An 18,162-nucleotide genomic window follows, 5' to 3' on the forward strand; every position below is an offset into this window, starting at 1 on the left:
AGTACAGAGAGAAATCCAGAAAATTTTCTTATTTTCTTAAGATGGTTAAATTATTCTAATGGCAGGAAATGTTCTGCATCCCATTACTGCCCTACAGGAACTCTTTGGAGACTCAGGTTCCCAACCCCTGAATTGCCAGGAGCAGACAAGAACCTGCTGACAAAAACATTTATTTATTTATTGCACTTGAAAATATGTGGGTTATTTTCAGATACCTTTTGGTTTTAACTTCTCACATAGTTTCACAGTAATAAGAGAATAGGCTCTGTATGATTTCAACACTCTTTGTTTAGGCCATGAAACTTTTGCACCTCGTTTTACGTCATGTTCCAGTGTCTCCTGGTTAATAGTCTATGGGAACTTGAATAAATTTGTATCCTGCTCTTGTGTGAAAATTGTATAAGCCTTAATTATGTTGAATTGGTTCACAATTCTTTTCAGGTCTAGTATATCCTACTTTCCTGTCCATTCTATTAATTTTTGAGAGTTTAATACTGAAACTCCAACTAAAAACCTTAATTTGTCTACTTAAAAATTGTAATATATAGTGGAACTGTCTGTAACTATTTTCAAAGCCTCATGTAAATGTGTTGTCATACTTTCGTAATTTCAAAAAATTTTAAAAAGGAAAATAAAATCTTTATTGAAACTTTTCTACTTGTTAGGAGGACAGATCCTAGTTTCCAACATACTGGTCTACAAAGTTATAAGCTTTTGTCTTAAAAGTGTAACGGGGTGACACAGCGACCTGGGAAGGCCGGCCGCCTCTGCAGGCATGGCAGCGTGGAGCCCCGCCACAGCAGCGCCTCTGGTCCAAGGAACCAGTCAGCTTCCTCTTCTCCACTGTGCGCAGTGCATGTTTTCCTCGCATCCGGAGGGGGAGTCCAAAGTGACCCAAATCCTCAAAATTTCCAGGAGGCTGTAGGGGAATGTATAAAGTTCAAATTAAATGGGAAGAATTTAAGGAGAAGAGAACTGTCTAGCAGCCAACAGGCACTAAAGGAAGAAATCAAAGATAGGCACGGATTGCAGATTTTTAAGTCTGTCGCCAAACACTGACCATACCCTGGCTGCTTAGATGTTGTTGCTAAAACACTGGATATATCTTACTAAAGAGGGCTTCCCTTGTGGCTCAGCTGGTAAAGAATCCGCCTGCAATGCGGGAGACCTGGGTTAGATCCCTGTCTTGGGAAGATCCCACGCAGAAGGGAAAGACTACCCACTCCAGGATTCTGGCCTGGAGAATTCCATGGACTGTACAGACGATGGGGTCGCAGTGTCGGACACGACTGAGTGACTTTCACTACTACCACCTTTCTTTCCTCAACATATGACAAAAAGTTTATTTTGTTCACAGTCATTTCCATATTGTAATTATAAAAGAATATGCTATCTATTTAGATGTTAAAGGCAACTAAAAAACAGGCTGTAATTTATGGGGCATCAATTCAGTTCAGTTCAGTCGCTCAGTCGTGTCCGATTCTTTGCGACCCCATGAATCGCAGCACGCCAGGCCTTTGTGTCTATCACCAACTCCCGGAGTTCACCCAGACTCAAGTCCATCCAGTCAGTGATGCCGTCCAGCCATCTCATCGTCCTAAATACCTCCCTGCACCTTGCCCCGCCTTGCTCTCGCTGTAGACCGGGACGCTCGTCGCCCCGCCCCTCGCCTGCAGCAATCCGCCCAACCCACGACCCGGAAATTCCGCCTCGGAATCCACGCGTGCGCACTTTCCTGCGGAAGCGGAAGGCCGCGAGAGAAGGTCGCCCGGGGGCACTTGAGTTTTTTTCTCCTAGTGTAAACGTGTGCTGCGCGCTTAGCCGTCCAACCCGCCCTCGCCACGCCCATCTTCTGCGTCCCGCTGGTTCTCCGAAAGTTATATCCAAATACCCCGCTGTCCGCCCCAAATAAACCCAGAGGCCGCGGTTACAGGTCGAGTATTCGAAATCGCTCTGAGGCTTGTCCTTGCCTTTTGCTTTTCGGCCTTCGGCTCCAGAGACACCGCCTTTCGGGATATTTTCCTGCTTAAAACTTAACCGTTAGTACCTACGCCTGTGCCTTGTAAAGTCCCCGGGCGCGAGGGGGATTCGGGCACGCCCACCTCCACCGCCTCACCCTGTCGGCCCCTGGAGGTCGCGTCGACAGCCCCGCTCCCGGAGAAGCCGGGTCCTCTCCCCTGTCCTGCGATTCTGGAGAGCCCGCCCAGCCCGAGACCCCCTTCGCTCCCAGCCTCTCTGCCCTCGCCTCTCCTGAGGCCCATCATTCTGCCCCGCAGGCCTCCCTTCCTGGTCAGTCCCTTTTCCTCACCCCTGGGCTGGACGTGTGATACCCAGTGTTTATCCGTAACGAGTCCGTCTCGTTGGAAAATGTGCTCTTTTGATAGGCGGGCGTTTCATTTACTCATCATTTTTGTAGATACGTGGGCGAGGGGGATCAGAAGAAGCAGTGACTGAGAGTGAAAGGCCAAACTCAGAAGTGGAAAACAATGAGAGAACCGACGGGGTCGCCCAGGATGGCTGAGGCAGTTGCAAAGGGATGGTAAAATGAAATAAGAGTTAGCCCTTAAAGTAGCGGGTGGGTGAAAGAATAATGGACAAAGGCGTGGGATCTCCAGGAGTTGGAGACAAGGAGACAGGGGCCCTGCGTCTGCGGTAGGAGGGCTGACAGGGGTGATCCTAGGAGAGAAACAAGGATAGATGTTGACTAGAAGAGAAGAGAAGGAAGTAAGCCTAGACACCTGGAGTGCCCCAGAGTGGGAGTGTAACAGGGAGAGAAGGCCTGTGACAAGAAGGCAGAAAGGGAGCAAAGTTGGAGAAAGAGACGAATGTGTAGATATTTAGGACAATTAGAAGGGTGGGGGTGGGGAGAAGAGCAGCAAGAGGAGAACAAGTTGCAGAGGGGAGCAGGACAGGTGTGAGGGAAGAAATAGGAGGGCAGAAACAGCATCCCACCCGAGGCAGTGGACACCAAAGGACTGTTCCACATAGTGAGGTCTTCCTGTTTTTGTGGTTGTGGCAAACGAAGGGGGGATGTTGATTCTAAGCCTTAAGCAGCCTGTTTTCCACTTGCAAGATCAACTTCTAAAAACTTACATTGTCTGAGGAAGAAGCTGGGAAGAGGAGGAAAAAAGGAAAGAAAACAGGAATGGCTCTTTCTCAGGTAAAATCATATTCTCAGTTGATTTTCAGTCTGTCCTCCCTGAATCCTTTCTTTGGACTTACTAATCATCTCTGACTCTGAAGTATCCTTCCTGACAGCTGTACATGCACACTCACCAGGGAACTTCCCTCAGGGCCTGTCGTCTCCACTTGGATCCCATCTCCCCATGACCCAGTGGCCTGGACCTTGTGTGGAGGGCACCATCCTGGGCAGGGCTTCTCACCTACAGGCTTGAGAAGGGGTCTCAGTGCTGTTGGGCAGCAGGGATTGTCTCGGATCTTTCTGGATGTGCAGTCTGCTCTCTGTCAATCAGGATTAAGAAGCTGTGGGTGGAAGTCAGGTATTAACATGCCCTGCTGCTGCTGCTAAGTCGCTTCAGTCCTGTCGGACTCTGTGCGACCCCATAGATGTCAGCCCGCCAGGCTCCCCCGTCTCAGGGATTCTCCAGGCAAGAACACTGGAGTGGGTTGCCATTTCCTTCTCCAATGCATGAAAGTGAAAAGGGAAAGTGAAGTTGCTCAGTCATGTCTGACTCTTAGCGACCCCATGGACTGCAGCCTACCAGACTCCTCCATCCATGGGATTTTCCAAGCAAGAGTACTGGAGTGGGGTGCCACCACTGCACAGTACCTGGTAAAATCTGGAAGTAGACCTAAAAAGGGAAATTTGTTCTAACGTAATTGAAGCTAAGTGAGTGAGTCACTGACTTCAAAATCTTGATTGGAAATGGGATGGAAAGTTCAGAATCAGGTATCAGTGATAGATGGTGTGCTATTCCATCATCTGTTTGAAACTGTGACATGAATCTAAATCTCTGAAAGCTTGAAATTCACTTTCATTGCCTTCATTCTTCAGATTTTGTCTTTTCACGGTGTTCATTTTGTGGTTTGGCACAGAGATGTTTTTACTTTTGATGCAGGTGAGGTTTCCTCTTCATTGTTTAACCCATAGATTCACCATTTGTTATGGCAACTGTCTTTTTTCCCACTGGGTTTTCTTAGCATCCTTGTCATTAGATTTTAAATATATGCAAATGGTTGTTTGTGAACATTCTCTTCTGTTCCCTTGGTGTATAAATCCGTGTTTATGCCAGTACTACACCATCTGGATTATATTGTGATATGGCTTGAAATTTTAAAAAGGGTGGCCTTCATCTTGCATCTTGGTACTTATTGAAGAGTATTTTTGCAGTTTGTGGTCCCCTTGAGATTCTTTATGACTTCTGACAAGTTTTTTCTATTTCTGCAAACATTTCTATTGTAAGTTTCATAATGAATTCATTAAATCTGTGGAGCACTTTGAGTAACTTGGAAATATAGAGTACTGAGATTTCCAGCCCATGACTACTAGATTTATTTGTTTATTTTGGGTTTCTTTTAGAAATGGTTAAATGGCACCACACTCCAGTACTCTTGCTTGGAAAATCCCATGGACGGAGGAGCCTGATAGGCTGCAATCCATGGGGTCGATAAGAGTCAGACACGACTGAGCGACTTCACTTTCACCTTTCACTTTCATGCATTGGAGAAGGAAATGGCAACCCACTCCGGTGTTCTTGCCTGGAGAATCCCAGGGACGGGGAGCCTGGCGGGCTGCCGTCTATGGGGTCGCACAGAGTCGGACACGACTGAAGTGACTTAGCAGCAGCAGCAGCAGCAGCAGCAAGTAGTTTTCAGTGTATATGTTTCACCTCCTTGGTGAATTATTCCTAAATATTTCACCCATTTTTAATACAATAGTAAATAAAATTGTTATGTGATTTTCTTTTAACATTGTTCATTGTGTACAGAAATGCAGCTGATTTGCACTTTGATTTTTTTATCCTGCAAGTTTGCTAAAATTGCTCTTTGATGTGGCAGGGTTTTTTTGTGTGTGTGTCTGTGTGGAATCTACAGTTTATACATAAAAGATCTTGTCCTCTAGGGAAGAAGATAACTTTCTAATTTTCCCTTTGGGAAGCTTTGATTTCTTTTTCTTGTCTAATTGCTCTGGTTAGGAGTTTTAGTCCTTTGTTGAACAGTGATGCAGAGTGCTCATCCTTGCCTTCTTCCCGATCTCAGAGGAAAAGTTTTCAGTCTTTCACCACTGAGAACAATGTTAGGTGTGCTCTTTTCATACATCATATATTTTAGTTTGAGATACTTGTTTTGAAAACGAAACAAACCCCCGAAATGGACGGGAATGTATCAAAAGTGCGAACAGAGATGAGATCTCAGGGCAGAGAGGAAAGCACAACATTAATAGTGGTTGGAAACCTCTTGTAATGTACATAGAGGTGATAACTTACGGTGAACAACATCAAATTCATGATCTCCGAAGAAGTAGATATAGCTTTGGGACCAGGGACCAGGCTTGATCACTCAAGAGCTTTTGTGTAGCAGAGTTTTATTAAAGTATGAAATGAGACAGAGAAAGCTTCTGACATAGACATCAGAAGGGGGATGGAGAATGCCCCCCTTCGCTAGTCTTAGCAAGGGAGCTATATACTTTCGCAATTAGTTATTACAGTAAGTCAAAAGAATGTCTCAACGTTGTCAAGGTCTTACCAGACCCATGCCTAGAATTTACATTTCAAGATGACAGGATTAATCAGAAGGTTCTCAAGAAGGAGAAACATGTCCTCAAGCAGGATACATTGTTGTTACATTACTTTCAGTTCAGTTCAGTCACTCAGTCAAGTCTGACTCTTTTCGACCCCATGAATTGAGGCACGCCCGCCCTCCCTGTCTATCACCAATTCCCGGAGTTCACTCAGACTCACGTCCATCGAGTCAGTGATGCCATCCAGCCATCTCATCCTCTGTCGTCCCCTTCTCCCCTTGCCCCCAACCCCTTCCAGTGTCAGAGTCTTTTCCAATGAGTCAACTTTTCGCATGAGGTGGCCAAAGTACTGGAGTTTCAGCTTTAGCATCATTCCTTCCAAAGAACACCCAGGACTGATCTCCTTTAGAATGGACTGATTGGATCTCCTTGCAGTCCAAAGGACTCTCAAGAGTCTTCTGCAACACCACAGTTCAAAAGCATCAATTCTTCAGCACTCAGCTTTCTTCACAGTCCAACTCTCATATCCATACATGACTACTGGAAAAACCATAGCCTTGACTAGACGGACCTTTGTTGGCAAAGTAAATGTCTCCGCTTAATACAGAGTTTAAGCTGAGTTATTTTGTTGTGTAATCATCAGCTCTGGGCTTAAAGAACAAAGGTTGTCCTTTTCTCCTCCTTGAGAATTCCAGATCGCTCTCTATCCTCCTCGAGAGCCCCAGACCCCTTTCTCCTCCTCAGGTACCCTAGTCTTATCAACCTGCCTAGGAATTGACTCTCTCAGATCTTTGGCCGAAGAGAAGTTTGTTTATTAAATTCCCAGAGGAAGCTTAACCTTTCCCCGAGTTCTCAGCCTGTCCTTCAACATGTATCATGTATTCTTTCACCCACCAGTGGTGCTGCAGCTCCATCAGACACAAAGGCAAGGTTTGTATCCACAATACTCATCATCTCCCTGCTGTGAGCTGGTTGGTCTTGAGTGTGAGGAGCATGAGGTGGGCTGCCTTACTGGGCTGCCTTGCGCCCTCTTCTCGTTGTGGGCTTGGATCTATTGGCTACTCAATTCTTAGTCCACATAGATCAGAGCTGATGGCCCAAACATCTTAACCCCTGATCCGGTGCTGCTTTCTTCACAGTTGTCATATTTGGAAGGTATAATCGGAAAATGGGAAAGTACTGGCTGCTCTTTGATTTTATCTGGCACCTCAGAACCTGTGTGGAACTGTCTCAGTCCCTGTCTGCCTCTTGAGATCCCTCAGCCATTTCTGCTGTTCTCCTTGTGCTGCCATACATGTCAGGGTGTGTGGAATAGGTTGGTGGATTGGATCTTCTGTGCCTTTTACTTAGGAAAACTGTAAGGAGAGCAGTCCAACAAAGGGAAAATGTGGGAATCTTTCAGGCTCTTAGCTTGGCGTCTCTGGGTGGACCAAATAGTCCCATCTCAAGGTCTTAGGATATGAGACCCCCACATGTCATAGTTTTCCGCTTTTGTAATGGTCTGTCTAGTCTGGGAGTGTAGACTCTTCCTGACTTTGCTTTCTCCTTAGTTTGTATAATTTTTTCTTTTAAGTTTGATTTTGAAATATGTGGCTCTAGGGTCTGAAGTCATGTCCAGTTTCTTTGCTGTGGTAATCCGCCTGTGTTTAAGGGGAAGCTCCTCATGGACTCTCTGTGGTGTGGGTTTACTGGGTAAGAGAAAATTTTTAAGGAAAAATACTTTCCCTTATTGGTTGTAATATTTTCGTGCTGCATACAGAATTACCACTTGAAGCTACTTAGTATAGTGGTCAGCATGTTCTGTGATATGAGAAAGTATCTGAAGACCTTGACCTGTACATCTTTTTCTGGCTTTGAGTGATGTCAGAAAAGCCTGAGTGAAGGGCACTGTGATAGTGTTGTTCACGTGTACTATCACCATGCCCTCTGAGCCTCAACAAGAGGTGTAGGAACTTCTCCTGACAAGGGTATTGTCCAGGTTCACACCCTCACATTTGTGAGGCTGTTGACTAAACTGTTGCTGATGCTGCATGCTTGTCACCTGGGTGCTACTGATCATTCTGCCTCCACACTTAAGTTTGTAGCAACTGAATGACAGAACTTATGTCGTGGAGTGATAACTTCAGTGATGAACCATCGTTTGTTTTTTTTCCAAGGCATAGCTACTTTCCTTTTTTAATATTTTTATGCATTATAAAAGATTGTCTTTTATTTTTGTCATTAAGTTTCTATTTTATGTTACTCTTTGTATTTTATTTGCAACATGTGGGATGGTTGGTTAAGAAAGCTCCCCCACCCCTATGGTGGAATTGGTGATCAGTACTTTTTAGAGTTTTTTTTTTTTAATGTATTTTTGATGTTAAACTATTATTGAATATATGATTGGCAATTTTTTTTGTATTATAGTGTACATGTTTTTTTCACTGCTGAGGATGGTTTACTGCACAATATTTGATAATTAGGATGTGTGCAATTTACCTCTTTTTATTTTGTTGGCGTGAGCTTTTGGTGTTGTATCTGATAAATCATTGGTGAATCCACTGTCAAGAATCATTTTTAGGTTATCTATATGAAATTATGGATGCTAGGCAAACTTATTGTGATAATCGTTTCACAGTATACTATCAGTTAATTTTTCTCTGTAGCTTAAACTTACACAATGATATTTGTCATTGTAAGCGTTGCTTATACAACCCCCTGTATGTCACTGTTTAAAGAGTTGGGTTTAGAAAGGGAAATAATTAAAACACGTTGGATAAAAGAAACAATAACACAGTTTATAATCATTTAAAGTGTCTTGCTCTTAAAAGGCTGTGGTTAGTGACCCAAATGATCACATCCTGTAAGTCCTCCATCTCAGACACCCAGGTACTGATCCTGAGTTTGTTGAACTCAGCACTATGCTGTTTGCTGTTTTGTAGGGTGTGAGTAGGGAATAGCCCATTTCTACCCAGGCAGAGTTTTGTATTTGTAATATAGAGACTAGTCCCATTCTTGTTTGTTAAAACTGCCCAAGTTCCCAGATCCCTGAATTGCTTCAGCCTCACTAGCAGGATCTGAGCACAACATGCTGTGGAAAACAGCTTTTTATTGAGAATAAGCCCTTTTAGTCTTAAGAGGAAGTATCTTGGCTTCCGACACAACTTGAAGCTTTTACCTGAGCAGTGTTACAGAAGGTAACTTAATGCTGTCCAGGTAACAGGCCCCACCCCGCTCCGCGGCCCGCCCCTCCCACTAATTCTGAGCACAGCTGGTGCTCGCCCCGCCCCTGGTCGGAAGCTGCGGCTCTAATACCAAAAGCCCTTTCACACAGAGCCGGAAGTTGGAGAGCGCGGAGACGAGGTCCCGAAGCGGCGCCTAAGCTTCCTTCTAGAGTAAGTCTGCAGAGCCCGCCACCCCGCCAATCCCCACCTCCGCCCCCCTCACTCGTCCTCATGGTGTGGGAATTGCCAGCGACCTGAAAACCGTGGCACCAGGTGCTCGGCACCGAAAAAACGCTACCGCTGCCGTTGCGGCCCAGTTATCTTTTCGTTTGGGTTTTAAGTGTTGCTGAGGCGGTTTCGGCCCTCGGTCCCGGTAGACACCGCCTCAGGCGACATTTTCTTGCTTAAATCCCTTTTTTAACCTCTGGCCTCGCCAAGTAAAGCCCTCTCTCGCGAGTTGGAGTCGCGCCCGCCGCGTCGCCTTCTCCACTGCTGGAGGCAGAGCCCAGATAGGCCGCGCGCCCTCTCCCTGGTCCCGAGATTCCGGAGAGCCCGCCCCGCTCCTGAGGCCCCTCCCTCCCAGCCCGTCTGTCCTCGCGTCTCCTGAGGCCGGTCCTTCTGCCCCGCAGCAGGCCCCTTTCCTGTCAGCCCATCCCCTCACCCCGCGTAGGGTAGGTGACCTGGGCCAGCCATGTGACAGCCAGTGCTGTTCCATGCCCAATTGAGCTCGGTCGGAAAAGGTGATCTTCCGGTCCGGGGGCGTCTCGTTCTGTGGCCCACTCAGTAAATTCAGGAGGCAGGAGGATCCGGAGAAGCAGAGTCAGAAGGACTGAGAGAAATAACTGAAACTGAGGAGAAAAGCATCAGGGAGAACCAATAGGAAAACTGAGAATGGCTGCTGCTGATCCTGCTAAGTCGCTTCAGTACTGTCCGACCCTGTGCGACCCCATAGTCGGCAGCCCACCAGGCTCCCCGATCCCTGGGATTCTCCAGGCAAGAACACTGGAATGGGTTGCCATTTCCTTCTCCAATGCATGGAAGTGAAAAGGGAAAGTGAAGTCGCTCAGTCGTGTCCGAATCTTAGCCATGGACTGTAGCCTACCAGGCTCCTCTGTCCATGGGATTTTCCAGGCAAGAGTACTGAAGTGGGTTGCCATTGCCTTCTCCGTGAGAATGGCTGAGGGATTTGCAAAGGGATAGTCATGTCAAAGAGGTTAAGCCTTGAAAATAGCCAAGTGAGTAAAATAGAGAAGTATTAATAAATTAGAAAGCCAGATCTCCAGGGATTGGAAAACAGCATAGGGAGAACTGCCCTGTATCAGTGATGGGAGCAGGGAGGTGAAGGGCGATGAGGGACATCAGACGTGGAGAGTCCCTAACTGGGTTTTGGCCGGGTTTGAGTCCAGGCCTCTTGGGTTACAGTCCGGAGTTGTGTTTTCACCCGGTTGGAGTCCTGCCACAAGGGTTCGAGTCTCAATCCGAGGTGGCCGGTTTCATAGTGCTGGCAGAGAAAGAGGTAAGGAGCAGAGGAAGAAAGGGGCTGGAAGGAAGCATAGCCACATGGCCTGCCAGAGAGTGGGGAGGAAGGGAGAGTCACAGCGAGAGAAGGGGAGTAATCTGGAGCGCAGAGAGGGAGCCGAAATGGGGGAAGAAAGAGGCAGACATAGGTATGGATTTTTGAAAAGCTCAGGATGGTTGGAGAGAGAGAGAGCGTTTCTAGGGGGAACGAATTGCAGCAGCCTGGGACAGGACACGTGAGAGGCAGGAAATAGGACAGGAACAGCAGGAGAGCAGAGGGGGAGAAAAAGAGACACCGAGACCCAGATTAAATAAGGAGACTGGTGAACAGAGGGATAAGCTCGATCCAGGTGTGGCCAGTTGTTTGGTTACAGATGATTTTTTTAGTTATACAGAAGAGGCTGAGAATTTCAAAACTCCTGTCTATAAGGCTTGTGTCTTTTTTTATTACTTGTGGCAGACGATGACTTTCATTTGCAAACCCTGTTGAGCCTGGGGCAGTGGCTTGATTCACTGAGTTGTGAGTGACCCCCTTCCCTTGTCCTATCATAAGATAGAGGTCAAGGAAGAAGAGACCTGGGGCAAGAAATGACTGACTCTAGAGTGTCACCCTGTGGTAGCTTTTTTTTTTTTTTTTTTTTTAAATTAATTTCTTGGCTGTGTGTCTTCGGTTCTGTGCCCTGGGCTCAGGAGTTGAGGCTCCCAGGTTCTAAAGCACAGGCTCAGTAGTTGTGCACAGGCTTAGTTGCTTGTACTTGTGGGATCTTCCTGAACCAGGAATAGAACCCATGTCCCCTGCATTGTCAGGCAGATTCTTATCCACTGTATGATTGTTGGGTAGCGTTTTTAAAGTAACACTTTTTTTTTTTTTTTAAACGAATTCACATTTTCTCCTTTCTTTATGTATGGTGCTTTTTGTAGTTTGGAATAGGTCTTAATTCATTCAGTTTCTGTAATCATTTTTAACTTTAGAAATAAGCTTTGTTAGTTTCCAGTATTCTACTCGTATCATCCTTTTCTAAATATGATTATTCTCCACATTTTTTTAAACTTTGACCAGATTTTTAGATTAAAAATAATTCAGTTTTTTGTTTCAAATATTTTTCAGATTCATTCCTTGCCTGAGTGCTTTCTTCCCTTTATCTCATACATTTGAAATTTTCTTTGGTAAGTAGTAAATCATCTTAGACTATTTTGTGGCATACTTAGCAAAAATGTCACCTCGTTTATCAGTTCTAATGAGGTAGATCAACCTAGAGCCTATTATACAGAGTGAAATAAGTCAGAAAGAGAAAGAGAAATACTGTATATTAATGCATATATATGGAATTTAGAAAGATGGTACCAGTGACCCTACATGCAGGGCAACAAAGGGAGACACAGATGTAAAGAACAGACTTTTGGACTCAGTGGGAGAAGGTGAGGGTGGGATGATTTGAGAGAATAGCATTGAAACATGTAAATTACCATATGTAAGATAGAATGATCAGTGCAAGTTCGATGCACGAAGCAGGGCACCCAAAGCCAGTGCTCTGGAACAACCCAGAGAGATCTGGTGAGGAGGGAGGTGGCAGAGGGTTCAGAATGGGGGGGCTGCTGCTACTGCTGCTAAGTCGTGTCAGTCGTGTCCGACTCTGTGCGACCCCGTAGACGGCAGCCCAATAGGCTCCTCTGACCCTGGGATTCTCCAGGCAAGAATACTGGAGTGGGTTGCCGTTTCCTTCTCCAATGCATGAACGTGAAAAGGGAAAGTGAAGTCTCTCAGTCATGTCCGACTCTTAGACTCTTAGCGACCCCATGGACAGCAGCCTACCAGGCTCCACCATCCATGGGATTTCCAGGCAAGAGTACTGGAGTGGGGTGCCATTATAGTCAGTAGCAGTCTGTTAATGAAGGAAAGGAATGTTTTAAAACTCAGAATGGCACCAGGCCCCTGGTCCATAAGATGCATTTTGGAATAATCTTGGCACCAGATGATTCATCCCAGGCCATAAAATGATTAACTTGAATCTTGTAGAAGGCCAGATTACCATACAAATAGTTTTGTTTACATAGATTAGGGGAACAGTATCTGAGTACAACATACTGGTTTGTGAAGTAGGTTCTGAGCCATTAGGCAGAACCAACTTGAAGACAGAGTCTGGGGTAAATGCATAGTCTATTAACATAGCTTAAGACAAACATTTCCATAAGAAAAATGCATTGGTTAACTCAAGGTTTGAGAATAGTTAACTTCAGGTGAAACCAGGTGTCATTATGGCAACACAGTATTTTAAGAGAAACCTCCTTTTAAATTTGTATAGAGAAGGAAAAAATACCGCTAGTTTGTTTCCTCCTGCCACTTAAGAGAGATAAAAATGTCTGACACTTGCAGCCTATTTCCTCCATTTGGAGACCCCTGGCTTTCCTGCCTGTTACCGTCTCATTGCCCCCTTTTCTTTTAGAAGAATTATGTTGCCTAGGGAAAAGGGGCATCATTCTCGTTCCATAACTGCTTTCGAGCTGACAAGGGGCATTGTCCCTAAATTGGTGAGGCAACATATTCTCCTAACCCTCATACCGAAGATGTCTGATCCAGGGGCCCCAAATAATAGTTGGAAGAAGCTGCAGCAGTAGCAGGAGTTTGAGCAACTATTGCAGGAAGGGGGACCCCTGCCAGGGCCCGAAACTGGGCTCTTGTCTAACACTCGGAAATGAATTGTCCGAGGAGACATGTGTGCTGACAAAGCAAGAGATTTTATTGGGAAAGGGCACCTGCGTGTAGAGCAGTAGGGAAAGGGAACCCAGGAGAACTGCTCTGCCACGTGGCTCCGAGTCTCGGGTTTTATGGTGATGAGATTAGTTTCCGGGTGGTCTTTAGCCAATCATTCTAATTCAGAGTCTTTCCTGGTGGCACATGCATCGCTCAGCCAAGATGGATGCTAGCAAGAGGGATTCTGGGAAGTGGACAGACACTCCGTGTCTCCTTTCAACCTTTCCCGAACTCTTCAGGTTGGTGGTGGCTCATTAGTTCCATATTCCTTATCAGGATCTCCTGTCATAAAACAACTCATGCAAATGGTTACTATGGTGCCTGGCCAGGGTGGGCAGTTTCAATCAGTGTGCTTCCCCTAACACAACCATTTGTCACTTAAAAGCTTTCATGCAACTAGAAACAAATCCAGTTACACAGTTACAGATGCAGGGAACAAACAGCAAAAACAAAACAATCAGAATTATTGTAAGTCAGATAGTTTTCCACCATGGGGCACTAGTTAACATCTCCCAAAATGAGGCAATTGAGGCTTCAGGAATATCCATAGCCCCAGTCATCTTGTTCATGTGTTTAGTAAAATGAGTAACATTAGTGCTCATATCAGGTATATATGTACAGCATTGGGTATGAATAATGGCACAAGTTCCTCCTTGTGCAGCTGTCAGAATATCTAAAGCCAATCTGTTTTGTAAAACTACCTTTCTAATTAGTGCTTGTTCAGCATTAAGAGCTGAAATAGATTTTTGAGAATCTTGTAATGCCTGTTGAGTAAAGTTAGTCAAAGCATCCACTCGTAGCATAACATCTGTAGTTCCCAAAGAGGGAACAAAGACTTCAGCCAAATAATCATACCGGTGAAATACAGACCTTGCCCACCGAGTTTTAAGGTGGTGTAAATTAGCAGGCTTTTCTGGAAGTTCTGAAAATACAAAGCCATGAGTAAAGGCTAGACCCAGGGTGCATCTCCCTATCCGACCAAGGGGAAGCCATGCCCATAGGTAAGAGCCACATATCCATAGGTCCCTTTTGGAGCAAGCCACCTGACTGAGATATCCAGTCCCAATTAGTGCCTGGCCAGACAAAGGGAGGAACTGAATTGGGGTTGGAAAACAGGGGAATGATTATGTTGCATATTTCCTGAGGCAAAAATCCCAATTGTTTCCAATCATTGTAATTAAGTTGTTGGCTAACTTTTGGGGATGGCTCTGTTTGTTCCCAGCATATAGGGGCAGTAGATACTTGACGTCCTTTTTCAGGAGTTAGCCATATAACCTCATCCCATATTTGATAAACTTCAGATAAAAAACCATTAGATCCAGACCCATTTGCATTATCTGTAGTGCAATAGTCATTAAACCGAGACAATGTATAATCAAAATTAAAAGTCACGTTATGTCCATAGTTAAAGTACAAAGTGTTGCACCAGTCCATTTTAGGGTTGGTAGATGTCATCAGATGAAGAAGAGGCATCACATATGATTGTTGTCAAAGGTATTCGCAGACTTGGAGAAAGTCTTTTTCTTGAAGTGAGATGTCCACCACAGGAAGCCTTTCACTGATGAAGAGGGGAGCGCTCCGCAGACCCAGCAGTTAGACCAGTTGTGGAATGCAGCGTAGGGGTGAGCCCAAGACAGGAAGGCATTTTCTTGAGGATCAAACGGCACACTCAGGATTTTTGGAGTCAGTAGAAGTAGGCTCACATAGATTACAGGCCTATCTGAAAAGTACAAAGTCAGAGCATAGAAAGTAAAGACATAAAATGAAGTCACTTAGTTCTGGTCAGGGTGCCACCTCTTAACTCAAGTGTGATGCACCACAAATCAATTCCTGGCACTTTGACAGCTGTGGGAGAAGAAAGAATAACCTCTTAAGGGCCTTCCCAGAGGGGCTCGAGGAATGGGCCCCCAGATCCCAATGTTTTTATGAGGACCTGGGTTCCTGGCTCAAATAGAGGCTTGCTTGACTCAGAGGCTGGGTCAGGAGTTGTCTCCCAGAGTTCTGTTAATGCCTGTTGAAAAGCTGAGAGCTGAGTTACATAACTAGTTAATTCCAAGGCTTCAGGGTCTATAACGATGTCTGTGCACAAGAAAGGCCTTTTTGTGCCTTTCTTTCATAAATAGATTCAAAGGGGGACAGTCCCTCCTTTTGGGGGCAGTTCGAGCCCTCACTAAAGCTATGGGTAGGACTTTAATCCAATTGTCCTGAATCTCTTGAGTTAATTTGGACAGACGTCTTTTAGAAATGTAATTAGCTTTTTCAACCTTTCCTGAAGATTGGGGTCTCCCAATCTTCATTTATCAGTGTACGTGATATTCTATTTCTAGAGCTTTAGATACCCCCTGAGTTACAGCAGCTTTACATGCGGAGCCATTGTCACTCTGAAGGCTCCGTGGCAGCCCAAACCTGGGGATAATTTCATGGATTAAAATCTTTAGAACTTCCTTAGCCTGCTTACTACGACAGGGAAAAGCCTCAATCCACCCAGTAAAAGTATCTACCCAAACGTGTAAGCAAGAATATCAAATAGCTTTTGGCATATGAGTAAAATCAATTTCCCAGGCCTCTCCAGGATACTTACCACTTCGTTGTAATCCAGATATTGCTAGCTTCTCAGTCTTCGGGTTATTTTTCTGACAAACCTCACATATTTTGATACGTTCTTTAAAGTTTTCATTATGTTTTTACTTTCAAACAAACGTGAAGCCATTTGGTAAGTACTCTGTGCACCCAAATGAAAACTCTGGTGTAAACTCTTAAGAATTTTCCATTGAGCATTTTCAGGAATTATTAATCGTCCATCCTCGGACTGTAACCATCCGTTATCTGTAATCTTAGTTCCTCTTTTCTCATATCTTTCTAATTCTTCCTCAGTATATTGTGGTTTCTCCTGTTCCACAGGACCTGTCCAGATCAAAGGCCTCTGCAGTGAAAGGGTTTCCTAAAGTGCTGCTTTTCTGGCTTGACAGTCAGCCAGCTGATTACCTTCAGCTGCTTTCCTCCCATCCCTGCCGTGCCCTTTGCAATGCATAACAGCTTCTTCTTTAGGGCAATATATAGCAGTTAGAAGTCTCTGGATCTCTCTGAAATGCATAATAGGTTCTCCTGTTGCTGTTTTAAACTTTCCTTCCATATTGCAGAATGAGCATGTAAAGTCAAAGAAGCACACTTAAAATCCATGTAGATATTTACTAGCTGCCCTTTGCTTAACTCTGCAGCTCGGGTCAGAACCACAAGCTCTGCTAACTGAGCACTGGTTCCCTGGGGGAGAGATTTTGTTTCTGAAACCTATTCAGCAGTCACCAAGGTGTAACCTGCTTTATGCTTTCCATCCCAAACAAAAGAGCTGCCATCTGTAAATATTTCCATGTCAGGATTGTCTAATGAGGTATCCATTAGATCCTCCCAAGCTGCATAGTTTAAAGTTAGAAATTGGGAACAATCGTGATCAGGTGTTTCATTTTCCTTCTCAGGAGGGAAAGTGGCAGGATTTAAATTTCCACAAACTTTCAGCTTAGTTACTGGTCCTTCTAACAACAATGACTGATATTTAAGAAGTCCACTGTCTGTCATCCAAATATTAACCTTAGAATTTAAGATGCACTCACATCATGAGAAGTCAGGACAGTAAGATTTTGTCCATTAATTATTTTTAAAGCTTCAGGTGCTAATAAAGGTGCTGCTCCAATTACTCTTAGGCAGTGGGGCGACCCACATAAACTTACATCTGGTTTTCTGCTTAGATAAGCAATAGGTTGCTGGTGTGGGCCTCGGGCTTGTGTCAAAATTCCCAAGGCCATACCTTTTTTTTCAGTGACAAATTAAATCCTGACCCTGTGGGTAAGCTCAAAGCGGAAACTTGCAGGAGGGCAGTCTGAAGAACCTTAAAAGCCTTTTGAGTATCTGGAGACCAAACCAGTTTGTCTTTTGGGGCCTGCTGAGTTTCAGCTCTAAGTTTATATAAAGGTCGGGCAAGTTCCCCATAACCTGGAATCCAAATATGACAGTAGTCTGTGATTCCCAGAAATCTTCACAATTGTCTTAAAGTCATAGGTAGGGGATGATTTAGTATGGGTTTAATTTTCTCAGAGCCTATGGCCCTAGTCCCTTCTGATATGATTAGGCCCAGATATGTAAGTGATTGTTGACAAAGCTGAGCCTTTTCTCTTGATGCCTTATAACTGCAGCCTGCCAGAAAGTTTAAGAAATCTTCTGAGGCTCCTAAACAAGCTTCTTCTGTCTCAGCACAGAGCAAAATATCATCAACATATTGTAACACCACCACTTCGGAGCTATTAAAGTTTTGTAGATCCTGTGACAAACTTTGTCCAAATAAGTGAGGACTGTCACGAAATCCCTGGGGCAAAACTGTCCAGGTTAACTGAGAAGCTGGCTGCGTAGGGTCTTCAAAGGCAAATAGAAATTGACTTTCTTCCGCCAAAGGCACAGCATAGAAAGCATTTTTCAAATCAACTACTGAGAAATATTTGGCTCACTCAGGAATTTCAGACAATAGAGTATAAGGATCAGGCACCATGGGGTGTAAAGGAACTACAGCCTCATTTATCATTCGTAAATCTTGAACTAGTCTCCATTTTCCATTTGATTTCTTTATACCCAAAATAGGAGTGTTGCATGGAGTGTTACAGGAAACTAATAGTCCCCACACCTTTAAATTTTCGATGATGGGTTTTAACCCTTTCTTAACCTCAGGTTTCAATGGATACTGCTTCTTATGTGGAAGTAAGTGTGGGTCTTTGAGCTTGACAACTACAGGAATAGCATTTTGTGCTCGACCCACAGATTTTCCCTCAGCCCATACTCTAGGATTTACATTTTGTTCAACTAAAGGGAGGGAAAGGGAGGGCTCCATATTTATGAAAACAGAGGCATGGACCTTGTTCAGCATCAGTTCAGTTCAGGTGCTTAGTCATGACCGACTCTTTGCGACCCCATGAATCGCAGCACACCAGGCCTCCCTGTCCATC

The 18,162-nt window shown here is 44.7% G+C and overlaps 1 protein-coding gene and 1 pseudogene across 11 annotated transcripts in view; both read left to right on the forward strand.

The window, feature by feature from the left end:
• Nucleotides 1–635: 635 nt before the first annotated feature.
• On the forward strand, nt 636–1,066 carry LOC133229731 (bolA-like protein 3; annotated as a pseudogene).
• A 687-nt stretch (nt 1,067–1,753) lies between these two features.
• Nucleotides 1,754–18,162, forward strand: part of LOC133229675 (zinc finger protein 665-like) — a 39,877-nt gene continuing 23,468 nt past the window's right edge. For 4 of the 11 annotated variants that reach the window (XM_061386339.1, XM_061386340.1, XM_061386348.1 and 1 more), the window contains exons 1-2: nt 8,968–9,075; nt 11,531–11,589. The gene's annotated coding sequence lies outside the window, so the exon portion shown is untranslated. Of the gene's footprint in view, nt 3,161–8,967; nt 9,076–11,530; nt 11,590–18,162 lie in introns of those variants that run through there. The other 7 variants (XM_061386343.1, XM_061386345.1, XM_061386342.1 and 4 more) reach the window with 7 other exon arrangements.

Source organism: Bos javanicus, chromosome 18, assembly GCF_032452875.1.
Source record: "Bos javanicus breed banteng chromosome 18, ARS-OSU_banteng_1.0, whole genome shotgun sequence".
In the NCBI taxonomy this organism is placed as follows: domain Eukaryota; kingdom Metazoa; phylum Chordata; class Mammalia; order Artiodactyla; family Bovidae; genus Bos; species Bos javanicus.